Raw genomic sequence first — 14,570 nt, forward strand, 5'->3', positions numbered from 1 at the left:
AGACAGACGGACAGAAATCCAGATGAGGGTCCTGTGTGCTTGTTGAGCAGTGAGAGTGTGTGTGTGTGTGTGTGTGTGTGTGTGTGTGTGTGTTGACGCTGTCTGGGCCAATCTGCCGCAGCGAATGTTTCAGATTTTCGAGCCCGCGACAGTCAAATTGTCCTAATCACTGAGTAAATAGATACTTCCCCGAGCTATCAGGGCCGACACACGCCGACAAACCTGCCCACAGGGAGGAGGTGGAGGGGCCAAGGAAAAAAAAATAAAAAGAGAGAAAAACTTTCACTGTTAATTGTTGTTTTCCTTCTTATTGCAGCCTAAAAACACCCGCTGTAATTATTCATAAGTGCCACTTTGATTCGGGCAAATTTGTTTGAAAGAGGCTTAAGGTTTTTTCGCTTGAGTTGTTCCCGCACAGAGTTCAGGTTGTGCACGGAGGGTCTTTTGCTGGCAGCGTTTTCAGCTAAATTGACGCTGAGCGCCGGGGGTTGGATAGAGTTACATACCTCGTGCCCCTTTCTGAATGGCTCGCCTCTAATCTAACCCAATCTGGCTTTTTGTAAACCTTATGTTGCTATATTTCTTTACATGCATGGGTTTTAAGATAGCATAACAACCGAGGGAGATAATCCACTCAAACGAATTAGATTTGTTGGAAAAAAAAAAAAAATGCTTTCAGCTGTGGTTAATCCGCCACCTCTTGTGTTCATTTAATCAAAGTTTACAGTGGATTATGTCATGAAATTTCAGTCTATCTTGATTTAAAAGCACAAACAAAGGCACTTTTATAACACAGGAAGATTGCTGGGATAAGCAGGAGCAACAAGGCATTCATACCACATTATGTTGTTTTGTAAATACAGCAGTCCAATCAGTTTTTTCAGCGGCCTCATACGGTTCATTTTACGCTCCACATTTAAACGTGAAATATTGTCTCCAAACACCACATTAGGCAATGAGTTAATTGAGATTAATCTTTGAGGCCATATTCTACCAGAACCTTTAGTTTCTCTCAGTCACACAACTGAAAAAAGCAAGTAAATAACAACAACATTTTGGTATTTGTTGTTGGAAATCAAGGCCCGGTCCACTTTGTCTGTGGTTCACCAGTGATTTGAACATTGGAGATTAGCTGAGGCAACCCGACACCAGAGGATAAGGTGTCTCCGTGCCTGCGTTACAGTGGACCCATGTCTGGAACAGGAGAGGCCAAGATACTGTGACAGGACTCAAAAGCCTCGCACAGCGCCGGAAGGGAAATGACAGAAAATGCATCTGACACACATGTGATTTTTGGTCATTTCCTTTTTTTTGGCACTTCTCTGTCTTTATTCTAGAGGTGACACTCGTGGATAACATTTCATTACCGGGGGAAATACATAAATAGTTAATGCAAACTTAATATAAAATCATGTCAAAGAAACGAACTTGCTTATCCTGATGTCCATATGTTTTGGCACGTTGATGACGGGCCGTTAATTGAGGAGCGACAAAGTAAAAAATCTGTACGAGCCGGTCTAGACACTCAAGTATCAGATGTCCACATAACGTGGCTTATGTGAGCTCGCAGTCTTCTTAATGTACCCAAACAGCCGCCGTGAGCTTCACAGTCTCACATTAACGACAACACCGAATACCACAGCCGGGGCTCGGCCTGTAAACGCTAAATGAGGCCGCTCGTGGTGTGTGTGTGTGTGTGTGTGTGTGTGTGTGTGCATGGGAACTAAACTAATACAGTAGCTTTTAGCCGCTCCAAATAGAGAATGCGTTTTTACTGCACGTGTACAAGTGTGTGCGTGTGATAGTGTGTGTATCTGTGTGTGTTTACGGGCTAATTAGGATTTGAGTTACACCATAATTAGTTTACGGGATTCCCACAGCACAGCGGATCGTGTTACAGCTCATATGCATAATTAGGGAAAATAAACATTCGGGGCTTTGGTTGGCTGTTATGAATCTTTCAACACTGTGTGTGTGTGTGTGTGTACTCCCCCCCTCCCCCCCTCCTGCCTCCCCCTCCTCCTCTTGTTTTGCTTCACACACTAACATATTATCATTTCCTCCTTCCAGTTTTCCAGTTATAAAAGAGCGGTGAGTTTGAGACTTTTTCTGTCACAGCTGGAGCAAAACTTTAAAGACACAAATACACACTTGCACAAACACACACACACACACAGACAAACACACGTACACACGAACGCACACTGGGATTTTTAAAGGGCATCCATTAAAGTGAAGACAGAAAGCAGAGTGGAGGATCAATTAAGATGTAGGAGCCAGAGGAAATAAAATGCCTTTTATAGCATCAGACTCACACGAATGTGCGTGCACACACACACACACACACACACACACACACACACACACACACAGAGACACACCTCTTGTGGTAAAGGATGACAACTGACGCTGTGCAAGATGATGCTGGTTAAAAATAGCAAACTGTCAGAAATCACTCTTTAAAATCGGAGGGCAATTTGGTTCCACGTTGAAGCTAAAAATCCAAAAGTAAAAATAAACTTTTCTTCTTTTGCTGTTCTGTTTCTCTCAGTTCTTCAATATTTTTATTTCTTTTAATTTTGGCGCTGCAGAGCAGACACACGATGTCAATCACACTATTTATTATGTTTATTTTGCTCTCTCTCGCTCTCCATAACATACTGGACATTTAAGCCTCGGTTTCTAGCTGTGTGTCTCTTGGCTTGAAATTAAAAGACATGACGGTGTGTGTGTGTGTGTGTGTGTGTGTAAGTTTGTGTGTGTGATGCTGACAGGTTTTTCTTTACACTTCATGCTTACACTGACATTTGCCATTTAGATGTGAGCGTGTTTGTGTTTCTCCAGAATCACGGGGCCACGCTCACTTTGCTGCCGCTGACGTGTGCGTTTGTTTGTGTATCTACGAGTTTGCGACTGCGTCTGCCGCCAAACTTACAAATCTCCATAACGAGAAGTTATTGAGGGGCAGCGCGGAATTTATTTAGCCCAAGTAAATTTATTTGTACGGGTAACGCGGCCACATTTTTTAACGTGATGGATGAAAAGCGAAAAGTGATCCTCCGGCCCCGTCGGTAGTTGTGTCTACAAAGTTGTCGTTGAAATGGTTGTTTGTGAGGAAAGTGTAGCTGGTGATCATCCAAGACGGCACTGAAAGTAGAGAAGAGGACGATGGGAAGATGAGGCAGACTGTCCTTCTCTGTGCTTTGTTGTGAAGCAGCAACACAATATTCCCCTCATTGTCCCCCTTATTAATGAGAACAGTGAATCAAAATGTGTGTAGATACACGTAGGCCTGTTTGTACCAGGGTGGAAAACAACTCTGCATACAAGCGGATTAAATAAATAAAAAAATGTGTAACTGTAATATTGGGTTTACTATAAACGAATTATGCAGACTTGGAAACACCTTAATTAAGATAAATCAACAGGAAGAGTCCGTGTCTCCATAAATGCCTGTTTGGTCCAGCAAGAATCGGATGTCACGCCTTATGGAATGTGTTTGAATTTCTACTAAATTCCCCAGGGAGAAACACACTTAACTCCACCTAAACACACACAACCACTACAAACACAGAAGCGCCTGTAAAAGCGGAGAATTGAAGTGTAGCGAATACTTCCACGGGGACTAAAAGAGGGCAAAGAAGGAGAGAAAATTCCTCGTAAAACGCGCGTACATTCGGTCAGCGCTGAGCCCGTTTTGTTCAGCAGCTGCGCTTCCTCGCGGCCCCCCGACTCAGCACCTTTCCATCAGCCACCTCTGCCAGACCGCAGCGAGACATCAGCCCCCTTTGGACGCGCACGCAACAATGTGAGCGTGCTGGCTGGTGTGGACTAATGAACACGTCCCACTGAAGTTGAGGACAGCGTGTTTAATCTCAAACCTTGTTTCTCATCGCCGTACGACTACCGCTCTCTCCCTTACGTTCACTTACACGTGTCAAGAGGCGGCCGTTAAGCCCAAAAGCTCGTGCCGAACTTTTATTACAAAACCATTTGTATTCCTGAAAGAAAAATAAATCCAAGGCTCCCTCGGACTGCATTAGGCCTGAGGTCTGGTGATTTGTTTAGGTTGATAACACTCACGGCCCACCGGCCACTCAAAGCCTCTTTCCTCCCTGCACGCCTTCTTCCTCCAGAGCCGTACAAGGGCCCTTCTGTGACCGTCAGCCCGCTGACTGGAGAACAAGACATCTAATGAAGAGGGCTTGTTATTCAAAAAAAAAAAAAAAGAAAGGGAGGAAAGGGAACTTGGACTCAATAAAGCTGTTGGATTTGCTCAGAGGACTCGTAAAAGCAAGTGGGCCCAATCAAAAACGTCCGGGAGGTAGAGAGCTAACGGGGGCCGGTCGCGTCCCAACCGGGTCCCACTGGCTGTTTGTCCGCTAAAGCGCTAAAGCGCGTAGCTTTGTGTCAGCAATGGAAGTGTTTCTCCATCCGGCGTTTCACCCCAGAGCAACAAATTCCTCCCACCCTCTGGTGAAAAACTCGAGCGGGATTTCCAGACTGCCCGTCTGGCTGTTCGAGGGCCGCAGTGATTTCATGACAGTATCCATACGGGGCGCGGGATTTTTTTTTTTTTTTTAAATCTTCCTGACATAGTAGCAATTGAACAACGTGACGGCCTTGGAGAAGTAATAGCTGTTCACGTGGAGCTGCCAGAATGAAACCCAACTCCAGATGACCGGGAGAATGTTCCCACATCTCTTGTTAAAGCGTCTCTCTGCCTGCTCGTTCATTTTGGGCCATTGTTTTTTTTCTTTTTCTTTCGCTCTCTCTCTCTCTCTTCATTGGGCTCTGTTTGAAGTCTGCTCAAGGCCAGTAAAGAGTCGCTCCTCCCCGCCCTTCCTGTGGCAGTATAAGTGACAGCCAGTGAAACGCGATACACTGGCTCCCCTATAAAAACCACGAAAGAGCCACGATGGACACGCCGCTCCCTCTGTTAATCAAATCCGCCGTAATTGTCATCTGAAGATGTTAAAGGACGAACCTCTGAACTCGCCGCCCTGGGGTCAGCGCGCGTGTGTGTGTGTGTGTGTGTGTGTGTGTGTGTCTTCAGGGATCGTCTGAGCGTTTGTAAATGGTCACGCTGAGTTTAGGATCAGTGTCTGCGTTCTGGATGGCGTCTCCCGGTGTCTCCTCTGGGACACTGCTGTCCACCCACTCCGTCTCTCCGTCTGGATGTCTGGTCCGGTTAAATCCTCCCACCAAAATCTCTCTGTTTCCTACTTTCTCTCTCGTCCTTTGACTGGCCTCCTTTTCAACTGTTGCGCAACAGCAACTCTTTTCCACAACAGCCTTCTTGTGGGCTGTTTTCAAGACCAACACGTGAGACAGTTAAGTAAGTCCCGCCTCCTCCAAAAAGGCTAATGATTTCAGCAAGATGATGTAACGTGACGGATCCTGAGGGTTTTGTCAGTGGTTGAAAATTGTCCCCTGTGTGTCAAACGACGAGGTCGACAACGAATCCGAGGATTTTCTTTCTGTGGCTGCCATGATTTCACCCGGCGGAACAAAGTCACACGAGCAGACTCCCATCGGACGAACGGCATGAATTCACATCACCCGGCGAGCGTTTCACAGCGTATTACAGCACCGGGCAAATATGCACTTTATTGCCTACTCAAGTCTTTGAATTCCCTTCCTGCTCCATTGACATTGACATAACTCGTGCAATATGGTGGTCTTGATTTCTACTGCAGGCAGCCGGCTGGAGCCGGATGAGAGGCGGAGAGAAGGGAGTCAACTAGAAATGTGATTCTGTTCATCCCGCCTGAAGCATCGGAGTCGCGAGCGCGTTAACGCGGGGGCAAGCGTATGCTTCCACCGCTGATAGAAATACGGCGCGCGCACAAATTTAGTGCCACGCGGCGCCATCGATCCAGGTGATCTGATCCTCACCGTCCTTCAATCCTCCGAATTGGCCGAGACCGCTCACGTGTCCTCGTTTTCGACCAATCTGATCCCGAAGCCTTAAGGATACAAGGGATATTTTTATACCCAGCGCCTGTTGTCGAGAGGCCTTCTGTAAAAAAAATTGCGTTGGGGCGGGAGTGGGAAAATATCGAGTTGCAGCGCGAGGCATGTTTAGTGTGCGCCGCGTGAAACCCGATAGGTCAGCGGAGGCTGCGGCGATAGCGCCCGAAGAATGCTCGTGACGAGGTGCTAACTCGAGGTGATCGCGGCCCGCCGGTGCCAGGGAGAACGAGAAGGAGGGAACGCTCGGGTCCCATCGTGCTTCACGTTGACAGGGCATTTGTCACATCGGAGTGATGCAACAGTGTCCTCCGTCACGTTGCCTCGGCTCCCGTTGGGAATATTGGTTCCGAGCGTTTGCACAGCCCGATACTGCACTACGGTCACTCACTCCGCCGTAGACGAGGACATTCCCAACAGATTATAGTTGCGTGGTGGCTAATATCACGAAGATAAAGTTCTTTGCAGCTCATCAGCTAGCGTGTGTTGGGAATGAATCCACTCTTGCTCATCTCAGCGATGGGTTGACACACTCTGAAAGCCTCCTCACAGGGCTGTAATTGGGGAAAAACCGCCACAGCGAGCCGTTAACCGCATGGAAACATGTGTGCGTCCGTGTGCATTTGCACGTCGGGCTGTGTGTGAATGGCCAGTCAGCATGCGGACCGAGCCGGGCATAAAGAGTGGAACTTATGTAAAAGTTCTCGTGTTCAGCAGTCATTTCCTTCTGATGTTCATGCTCACTGTTTCCACGCAGACAGAGAGAGAGAAAATAGACTTGCAAATGGAGTGGAGGGAAAATAGAAAATTGTCATTTCTTCTTCATGGTGCTGCAAAAGAAAAGCCTCATCGTACCAACACCCTTTGTCCTCATGTCCTCCTTCTACCAAACCGCTGAGGTTTTGACACCATTTCCCCCTCTGGCTCTCGCTGGTTCCATAGGGTTCCGTGTGTTTGTGTGTTTAGGAATATCCCTGCTTTGTTGGCACACTTAACTCAGTTAGGATGAATGGCAACACACACACAAAGACGCACAATATTCATTACGGTCCTGGTGCAAGGGAAGAAAGGATGGTTTCTAGTCCGATTCCCATTTATTGACAGAGCTAATGGAATCGTGTCCGCGAATGTTTGCTTATTTTACTTTTTAAACGCGCCCCTTAAGTGTCTGCTTCGTGCACGGTTGTGTTTCTGTGTGTAGGAACGTCCCTGTCTGCGCGCGTGTGCGCGATTGCATTCATGCGAGTGTCTGTGTTTATCGATACAGCTAATGGATTTTCTGCCGGGCCCAAAGTTTGTTTCTTCAGAAACCCGAAGCGCCGGGCGCTTTATAAGGCAGGCCTTCAGAATAGACGCGCGACTCTGTCCGACTCGATGCTGTCGATGACCCGACACCCATATCGGGTGGCAGGGGGGAGAGGGGAAGGGGGGGGGGGGAGGAGGGGAGGGGTTGTGGTGACCGATGGACCATCAAGACTGGATGACATTTTAACCTGAAGATTGAAAGAACAGAAAGAAACCAAGACACGCAGAGAGAGAGAGAGAGAGAGAGAGAGAGAGAGAGAGAGAGAGAGAGAGAGAGAGAGAGAGAGAGAGAGAGAGAGAGAGAGAGAGAGAGAGAGAGAGAGGATGAGAAGGAACACCTGTACAAATGAGATTGCATCACAGATGAGGATGAAGGTCCACCACACGTGAGGCTGCAACTGAACTTGACCAACACACACACACACACACACACAAACAAAACTACAAAGATGGCCGAAAGAAGACGTCTGCTCTTACTTTGTTAGAGATAACTGGTTTGCAGTTGCAAATAAAATAACACGTTGCAGCACGAACGTTTAGTCCTGAGATGATTGACAATTATCATCAGAGGGGCGTCGGTTTTCTTGCTAAAACTGAGTAGTTGGTCGAAACTTGCAGACATTCAGTCGGCGGATTGTCTTGCGTTGCCGGAATAGAAAAGCTTTTACGCAACAACTATTTGATGTAGATGTCGGCATGGCGACAGTTTGGATGACATCGCAGCTCAATCCATCTTGAGCTAATAATTGCAGATGTCTCCCAAACACACACAGGCAATTATTAGCTGAACCATTCTTTTGTTATGAGTTGAGTAATAATGGCTGTCAATAGTTGAGGATCCTGACCTACAATAGCATTAACAAGGGCGGAGTTTTTTAAAGGCTTGGCTGACAAGAAAATAATTAGCGATATAATGAAGGGTTTTTAAACAGGTAAGATTCCATATTTGGGGTTAAATGTAAATAAAGCAGAGTAATATGGCCGTTGGCAGATAAACAGTTAAAGGGAAATTACAAAGCGCAAGGTAAAGGGACAAGAAACTGAATGACAACAGAATGAAGCAAACGGACAGGAATAAATGTGTGAAGACAACCTCAGTAAGCTGCTCGTCTACCTGCTCCTGCGTGAGCAATTATTAGCTTTAACATTTCACACCGCCTTCCCCCATATTCATCCCTCTCCGTCTCCCCTTGTCCTCCCTTCCTCTGCGCCAACTGTCCCCCCAGCGCCGTTAACAGAAAGACGAAAAAAACGCACACGTTTCCTCATGCAGCCTCATTGTCTCGCGCCGTGACTCACGCCATTAATTACGATAGTTGATACTAAACACCGTTGAAGAATTCTCCGATCACATTCTCCCTGTCAGCCATTCACACGGGAATATCTCTGACCTCCATGACCGCCGAATGTTTTTAAGTGACTCGGTATTCTCAGTCAATCACGCTGCCTACCTACGAAAACTGTAACCTTTTGACCTCTAACCTCTTTAGAATTATTTAAGTAGTCTTTATTTACAATGTTAAGTTTTATTGGTCGGTCCACAGTACAGATCAAACTCATTTTGCCACATTTCAGTTATCCTGCAACCGTGACCCTTAAAGGCACTAAAGACAAGATTTATAGCATTTCTCACTACGACCAGCAGCGAGGCCACTACGCTGCCCGACACCGTCAGGATGAGCAGAGACTCGCTCACGTGCACCGACGAGCACTAACAGCACACGTAGCCGACGCTGCTCGACGGAAAGAAGTGTCCCTTTAACGCTCATTACGGGAGCAGGTCATATATTAGTTTGTCATCTTTAGGCTTTCGTTTGGAACGGCTCAGTCTCGCCCTGCCTGCGAGCCATGAGCTACAACAGGGGAGAAAACTGAGACCTCTCTCACACACACACACACACACACACACACACACACACACACACACACACACACACACACACACACACACACAGAGGTTGGATGTTATCGCCGTGATCAGACACACACCGACTCACTTGCCCTCTAGATAAGGACGTACAAGTTTCCAGCTTTCTACTGCAGCCATATCCTGTTACTAATACTCTGCTGTGGCCATGAAATCACACCCACACACCCACACACACACACACACACACACACACAGATGCCCGGGGGGCAGAGGAACATCGACTTCCACCCTGGGCCTCCGTTTTCTCACCCTTTTGCCGTCTTTCACCTCTCCATCACCTCTGAGCTCAGACAATGACCTTTTCACACCTGTTCACTTAGAACGGAGACGCACAACGAGTGTGAGAATCAATTCTCCTCAAGAAAGTGGAAACGCACACCATCGAGCCCTGAGAGGTTTCGCTAAAACACACAACACACAGAAAGACAAGCAGGCGAGAATAGATAAACAAAACGTGGTTCCACCCTGACACTCTGCTTTTAAATATTTAATTGCGGTTAAGCAGCAACGATTGCTCATGTTTTCTTTCCCACGCGCCTCCGTTATACCGGCATTTGTTCTTTCCAAATTATCCAAACACAACAAAGGTAAGATTTATAGCCTATAACACACGAAGGTGGAACCACAGTGGGCTGAGTGGCCTGTGTGATATCGTGGAGTTTGGTAGTGCGCTCCCCCCCGGGTGAGATATGTCAGGAGATTACGGGGACCTCTTCTCTACTCCAAGAAAAGGTGTGACTCGATTCCTCAAGGCCGGGTTCAAAGGTCGCGAACTGGACTGTGTTGTCATTGCAGGGATGTGGGGGATTTGACTTACTTACTTCGAACTACGCTCCCCTGCTTCCTGTTGTCAGTCAGTATCAAGTTCATCTCACTCAACAGTGTCTGTTTCCCTTTCAGCTGGCAGGTGAAATAATCATATTGTTTCAGAAATTAAGTTCCTGTGTTTGTCCGCAGAGTTGCAGAGATACTTCCTGGTTTGAGTTTACCAGATGAATGTGCAAACAAAGTGTTGTAATCAGATTGTTGTCTGTGGATTCAGACCCACATGAACAAAAGTAGACCTCAAAGTGGAGAGATATTAATCCTTCAAACACACCAAGGTCGTGGATTGTGTACTTTCTTCTGCAGAAGGTCACGGCCACAAAAATTAAAAGATCCAAAATTATTTTGGAGAGAAGACGCCGACATCTTGATCACAAAGCAACTCACACTCAAGCAAAATACAACTGTCAGTTTAATTACAGTAGAAGCAAAAACTCTTGGTTTAAAGGTTTGGATTATTGGGCATTGGGCTTTCCATCATTTGTAAATGCCTCCCTGGTCAGGTCGGTACGCGGAAAATATCTGGAATGAAGCCGGTGCGTAAAAGTCTGAAGGGAGAGAAATCATCATCATACGCACGCTGCTAGTAACTCACAAAACAACAATACACAACCACAACACTCTTCCTTCTTCTCATGTAACCTGCTACACTCCCATGTGTCTCCTGCTGATGACGTCTACAGTGACGTCTGCAGAAGCACCTGGACGACGTGTCACTCTGTGCCTGTACATCAGAAAACACACACACACACACACACACACACACACACACACACACACACACACACACATGTGTACAAGTCAGCAACGTCTTGACATGTTCACTCAAAACCTTAAGAGGGAGATTAGATGGACCAGTTGACAGTTGTGTGTGCACACACACACACACACACAGACACACACACACACACACACACACACTGGATGCACATCTCCCACAGTACTAAATGGTAAACAGCAGGTTTTAGGTGACATCTGGAATGTGGAAAATGCTCTTTCATAATAAGCTGCTCTCTAACCCTTCAGGGCAGGTCAATGTCGCTCTGTTTGTGTGTGTGTGTGTGTGTGTGTGTGTGTGTGTGTGTGTGTGTGTGTGCGCGCTCATCGTCGACCTTTCGGTCTAAGTGATCCCGTCACGTCCAACTGTGTGTGGAGTGTGTGTGTGTTTTTCTGTGTGTGTAAAGTGGGGGATTTAACGTGATGAAGTGTTTTAAGCCAGCAGAGATTACTGCTGTGAACAGCTGAGCACAAGGTGTCAAAAAAGGGAAAGGCGATGAGCAGGACTGACAGGCCCACAGTACATTCTCTATGTGCACATCTTGATAAGTAAAGACAATATCAGATGTAATATGGATGCGTGTGGTTCCAAGCAACTGATGGCCATTTCTTTTGCAGGGTGTGTTTGTGTTGGTTGGCCGAAGAATTCCCCACATTACTTCACTGTTGTGATCTGGAAAGCACACAACACAAACTCTGTACAGTTCACATTCTTCACTCATGGGAACCGTCGCACACTTTACTTTACTAGCATTGCAGACTGACAACCGTGTGCTAAATGTCAAAGCTGTTGCTTGTTTGTGCGCCTCCCCTCACACAAACATACCTTTCTTGGAAATCCGTCCGTCACAATGTCAGTAACGATTGTGCAGTTAATTACTGCACACGGACAAACCTGTGTGACTACATCTGTCAATTTTTTAGAGGCTCACAACACTTCCGTCACCTTAAGATCCAGACCAACTGCCGACGCTGTTGTCGTCACGTTGTCCTCCCTCAACAGAACGCATTGTCCGCACAAAGACGCTCTGTCTCACTCTTTTGTTTGTTTGTTCGGTCAACCACAAAGTTCTATTTCCTGGTTGTTACCTGGATAAAGCCAGGTAGGTGTGTGTGTTTGTGTGTGTGAGTCCAATATGAGCACACACACATTATGAGTAATGACACACTCAGCAGGGAGTCACGGAAAGTTCGTCCAACAAGAACCAGAAAACGTGCCAGCACCGTCGTGTCCCAACAACTTTACAGAAACGCACACACAATGGAGACAATGGCCTTTGTGTTCGACACTTCAAACTCCAGCAGGAGAGATTTTTAGCCTTCAAAGAGTGGGAGCAGAAACGGAGAAGAGATTAGCAGTGGGAGGTGACTGTTGGGTGGGGAAAATAGGAGCAAAATGCCTCGGAGGGAGTGTGTCTATAAAGCAAGTATGTCCTCATTCCATTCTGCATTCAACATTTAAGCTTTCATTTTAAAAAGAAATGGTTGAACCGTAGGTAGGGAATGTGTCCTTACCCCAAGTGAAGGAGTTCAAGTACCTCGGGGTCTTGTTCACGAGTGAGGGGAAGATGGAGTGTAAGGTTTGGCCGGAGAATCGGAGCAGCGGGGGCGGTCTCGCACTCCCTCACCTAATGGTCATGATGGAGGGGTCATGACCGAAAGAACTAGGTCACGGGTACAAGCGGCCGAAATGGGTTTCCTCAGGAGAGTGGCTGGCGTCTCCCTTAGGGATCGGGTGAGAAGCTCAGCCATTCGCGAGGAGCTCGGAGTAGAGCCGCTGCTCCTTTGCGTCGAAAAGAGCCAGTTGAGGTGGTTTGGGCATCTGGCGAGGATGCCCCCTGGGCGCCTCCCTAGGGAGGTGTTCCAGGCACGGCCAGCTGGGAAGAGGCCCCGGGGAAGAGCCAGGACTAGGTGGAGAGATTATATCTCTGCACCGGCCTGGGAACGCCTTGGGATCCCCCAGTCAGAGCTGGTAGATGTGGCCCGGGAAAGGGAAGTTTGGGGTCCCCTGCTGGAGCTGTTGCCCCCGCGACCCGACCCCGGATAAGCGGTTGAAAATGGATGGATGGATGGATGGATGGTTGAACCGTCTTAAGTATTAATCAAACGAGAGGCTACAGGGTCACATATTTGGCTAAAGCATGAATTTATTTCCTGCAGCTTCCCCGTGTCCCCGGGGTTCAGTGGAAGCTGAGAAGACCCGGGGCTCTCGCTCAAAGGCCTTCTGTTTGGGGCACAGATAATCCAATTTCTGGGCCGTGTGGCGGCACGCAGCGAAGGGCAGCAGGGAGGGGGGGGGCGGGGTCAAACGAGGGCCTGGGGAGCCGGCCGACTGATGGCTCTCTCGCTGGGGAGAAGACGCATGTCTGTTGGGGAACAGGAGCGGAGACGGGGCCTGTTTACGGTAAGATGTGTGTGTTAGAGCGCTGTTTGTAGATATTGGGGGTGATGTGTGTGTGTCTGTGTGTGTGTGTGTGTGTTTGTGGACTGTATTTACCCACAGTGCCCACACCCTGGAGACACATTCAGCACTTCATTCGTTATATTCAGCAGACAGCTTTCATCTGTGTACTCACACCTACCTTCATTCGCACAGATGCATACAGTCAACTGCGCATAATCACAACCACGGACGCACAACTGCCCGTGTAAAACTCTACATACATCAGATTGAGTCAAAGACAAACGGCGCTAAACTAGACTGAACTTTTATTACTGCTAAAGACGTTTACGATATTAATTATTGGGAATGATTGACAGGAATGTGGTGGTGTAAAGCTCACCGAGGCAGAACACAGATAGTGACAGATCTCTATGTTGCCAGCAACTCCCCACACCAACACGACACTATAACAGTAAAAAACAGTAATCCAGGAAACAATCTAATTCAGTCCAAGTGGTTCCCGTCAGTGTACGTGAGGTGTCTTGCTGACTCCTTTTTCCTGCAAATCTCTAATTTAATATAAGAGAATCATTATCTGAAAAACTACAACACACCTTTTTGTACACACACGGAACAACTGCAGTTACAGTGGAACTACTTCTGATCACACACCCACAAGTATGCGCAGATTCCCCTCATGCAGACAATAAAAGGCGGAAGGAGGTGGAAGGACGGAGGAGAGGACGCGACTCTCCTGTGAAAATAAACTTGTGGAACAAACCCCGTGTGCGCTGCGGTCGGGTTTCGCTGCGGTGACGGCAGTGAGCATGAGGCAGAGGGCCACCGTAACCGGATCCTGGATAAAAAAAAACTGTAACACACACACACACAATTCCTTTCAAAGCCTCGTTGAGTCCTTCTCGGTGTGTCGAGGTAAATACTGATAATTACGCATAAACGGTCCAAAACCAGCAGGAATACGGACGCATAAAGCCGTGTTTGTATGAAGAGTGCATGCGAATAGACAAATCATGAGCACAGGCCGGTGTAACGGGACACCTTGGGATAAGCACTCATATGTGCAGGAAAACTTACACCGTCAACACACTTCTGGGAATCCCCTGAACAAAAAGTACCCGGTGTACCGCAACGAGTAATACCCTATAAATGTACGCACTTTTGAACAGTGGAGTACCTTCCATTGCATTTATTACATTGTGAGTTGAAAAAGGAAAAAAAAAAATACTAAAGGGAAAAGAAACCAGCCAGTCAGAGAAACATGTCAGCCGTGACATTAGGCAGCTGAGGAGGAATGTCAAAATGTGACACAAATCCAAACATGAGCGGATCTGATATCGAGTATGAGCGGTGTGTGTG

The sequence above is a fragment of the Gasterosteus aculeatus genome, chromosome 6 (genome assembly GCF_964276395.1).
Source record: "Gasterosteus aculeatus chromosome 6, fGasAcu3.hap1.1, whole genome shotgun sequence".
NCBI lineage: Eukaryota > Metazoa > Chordata > Actinopteri > Perciformes > Gasterosteidae > Gasterosteus > Gasterosteus aculeatus.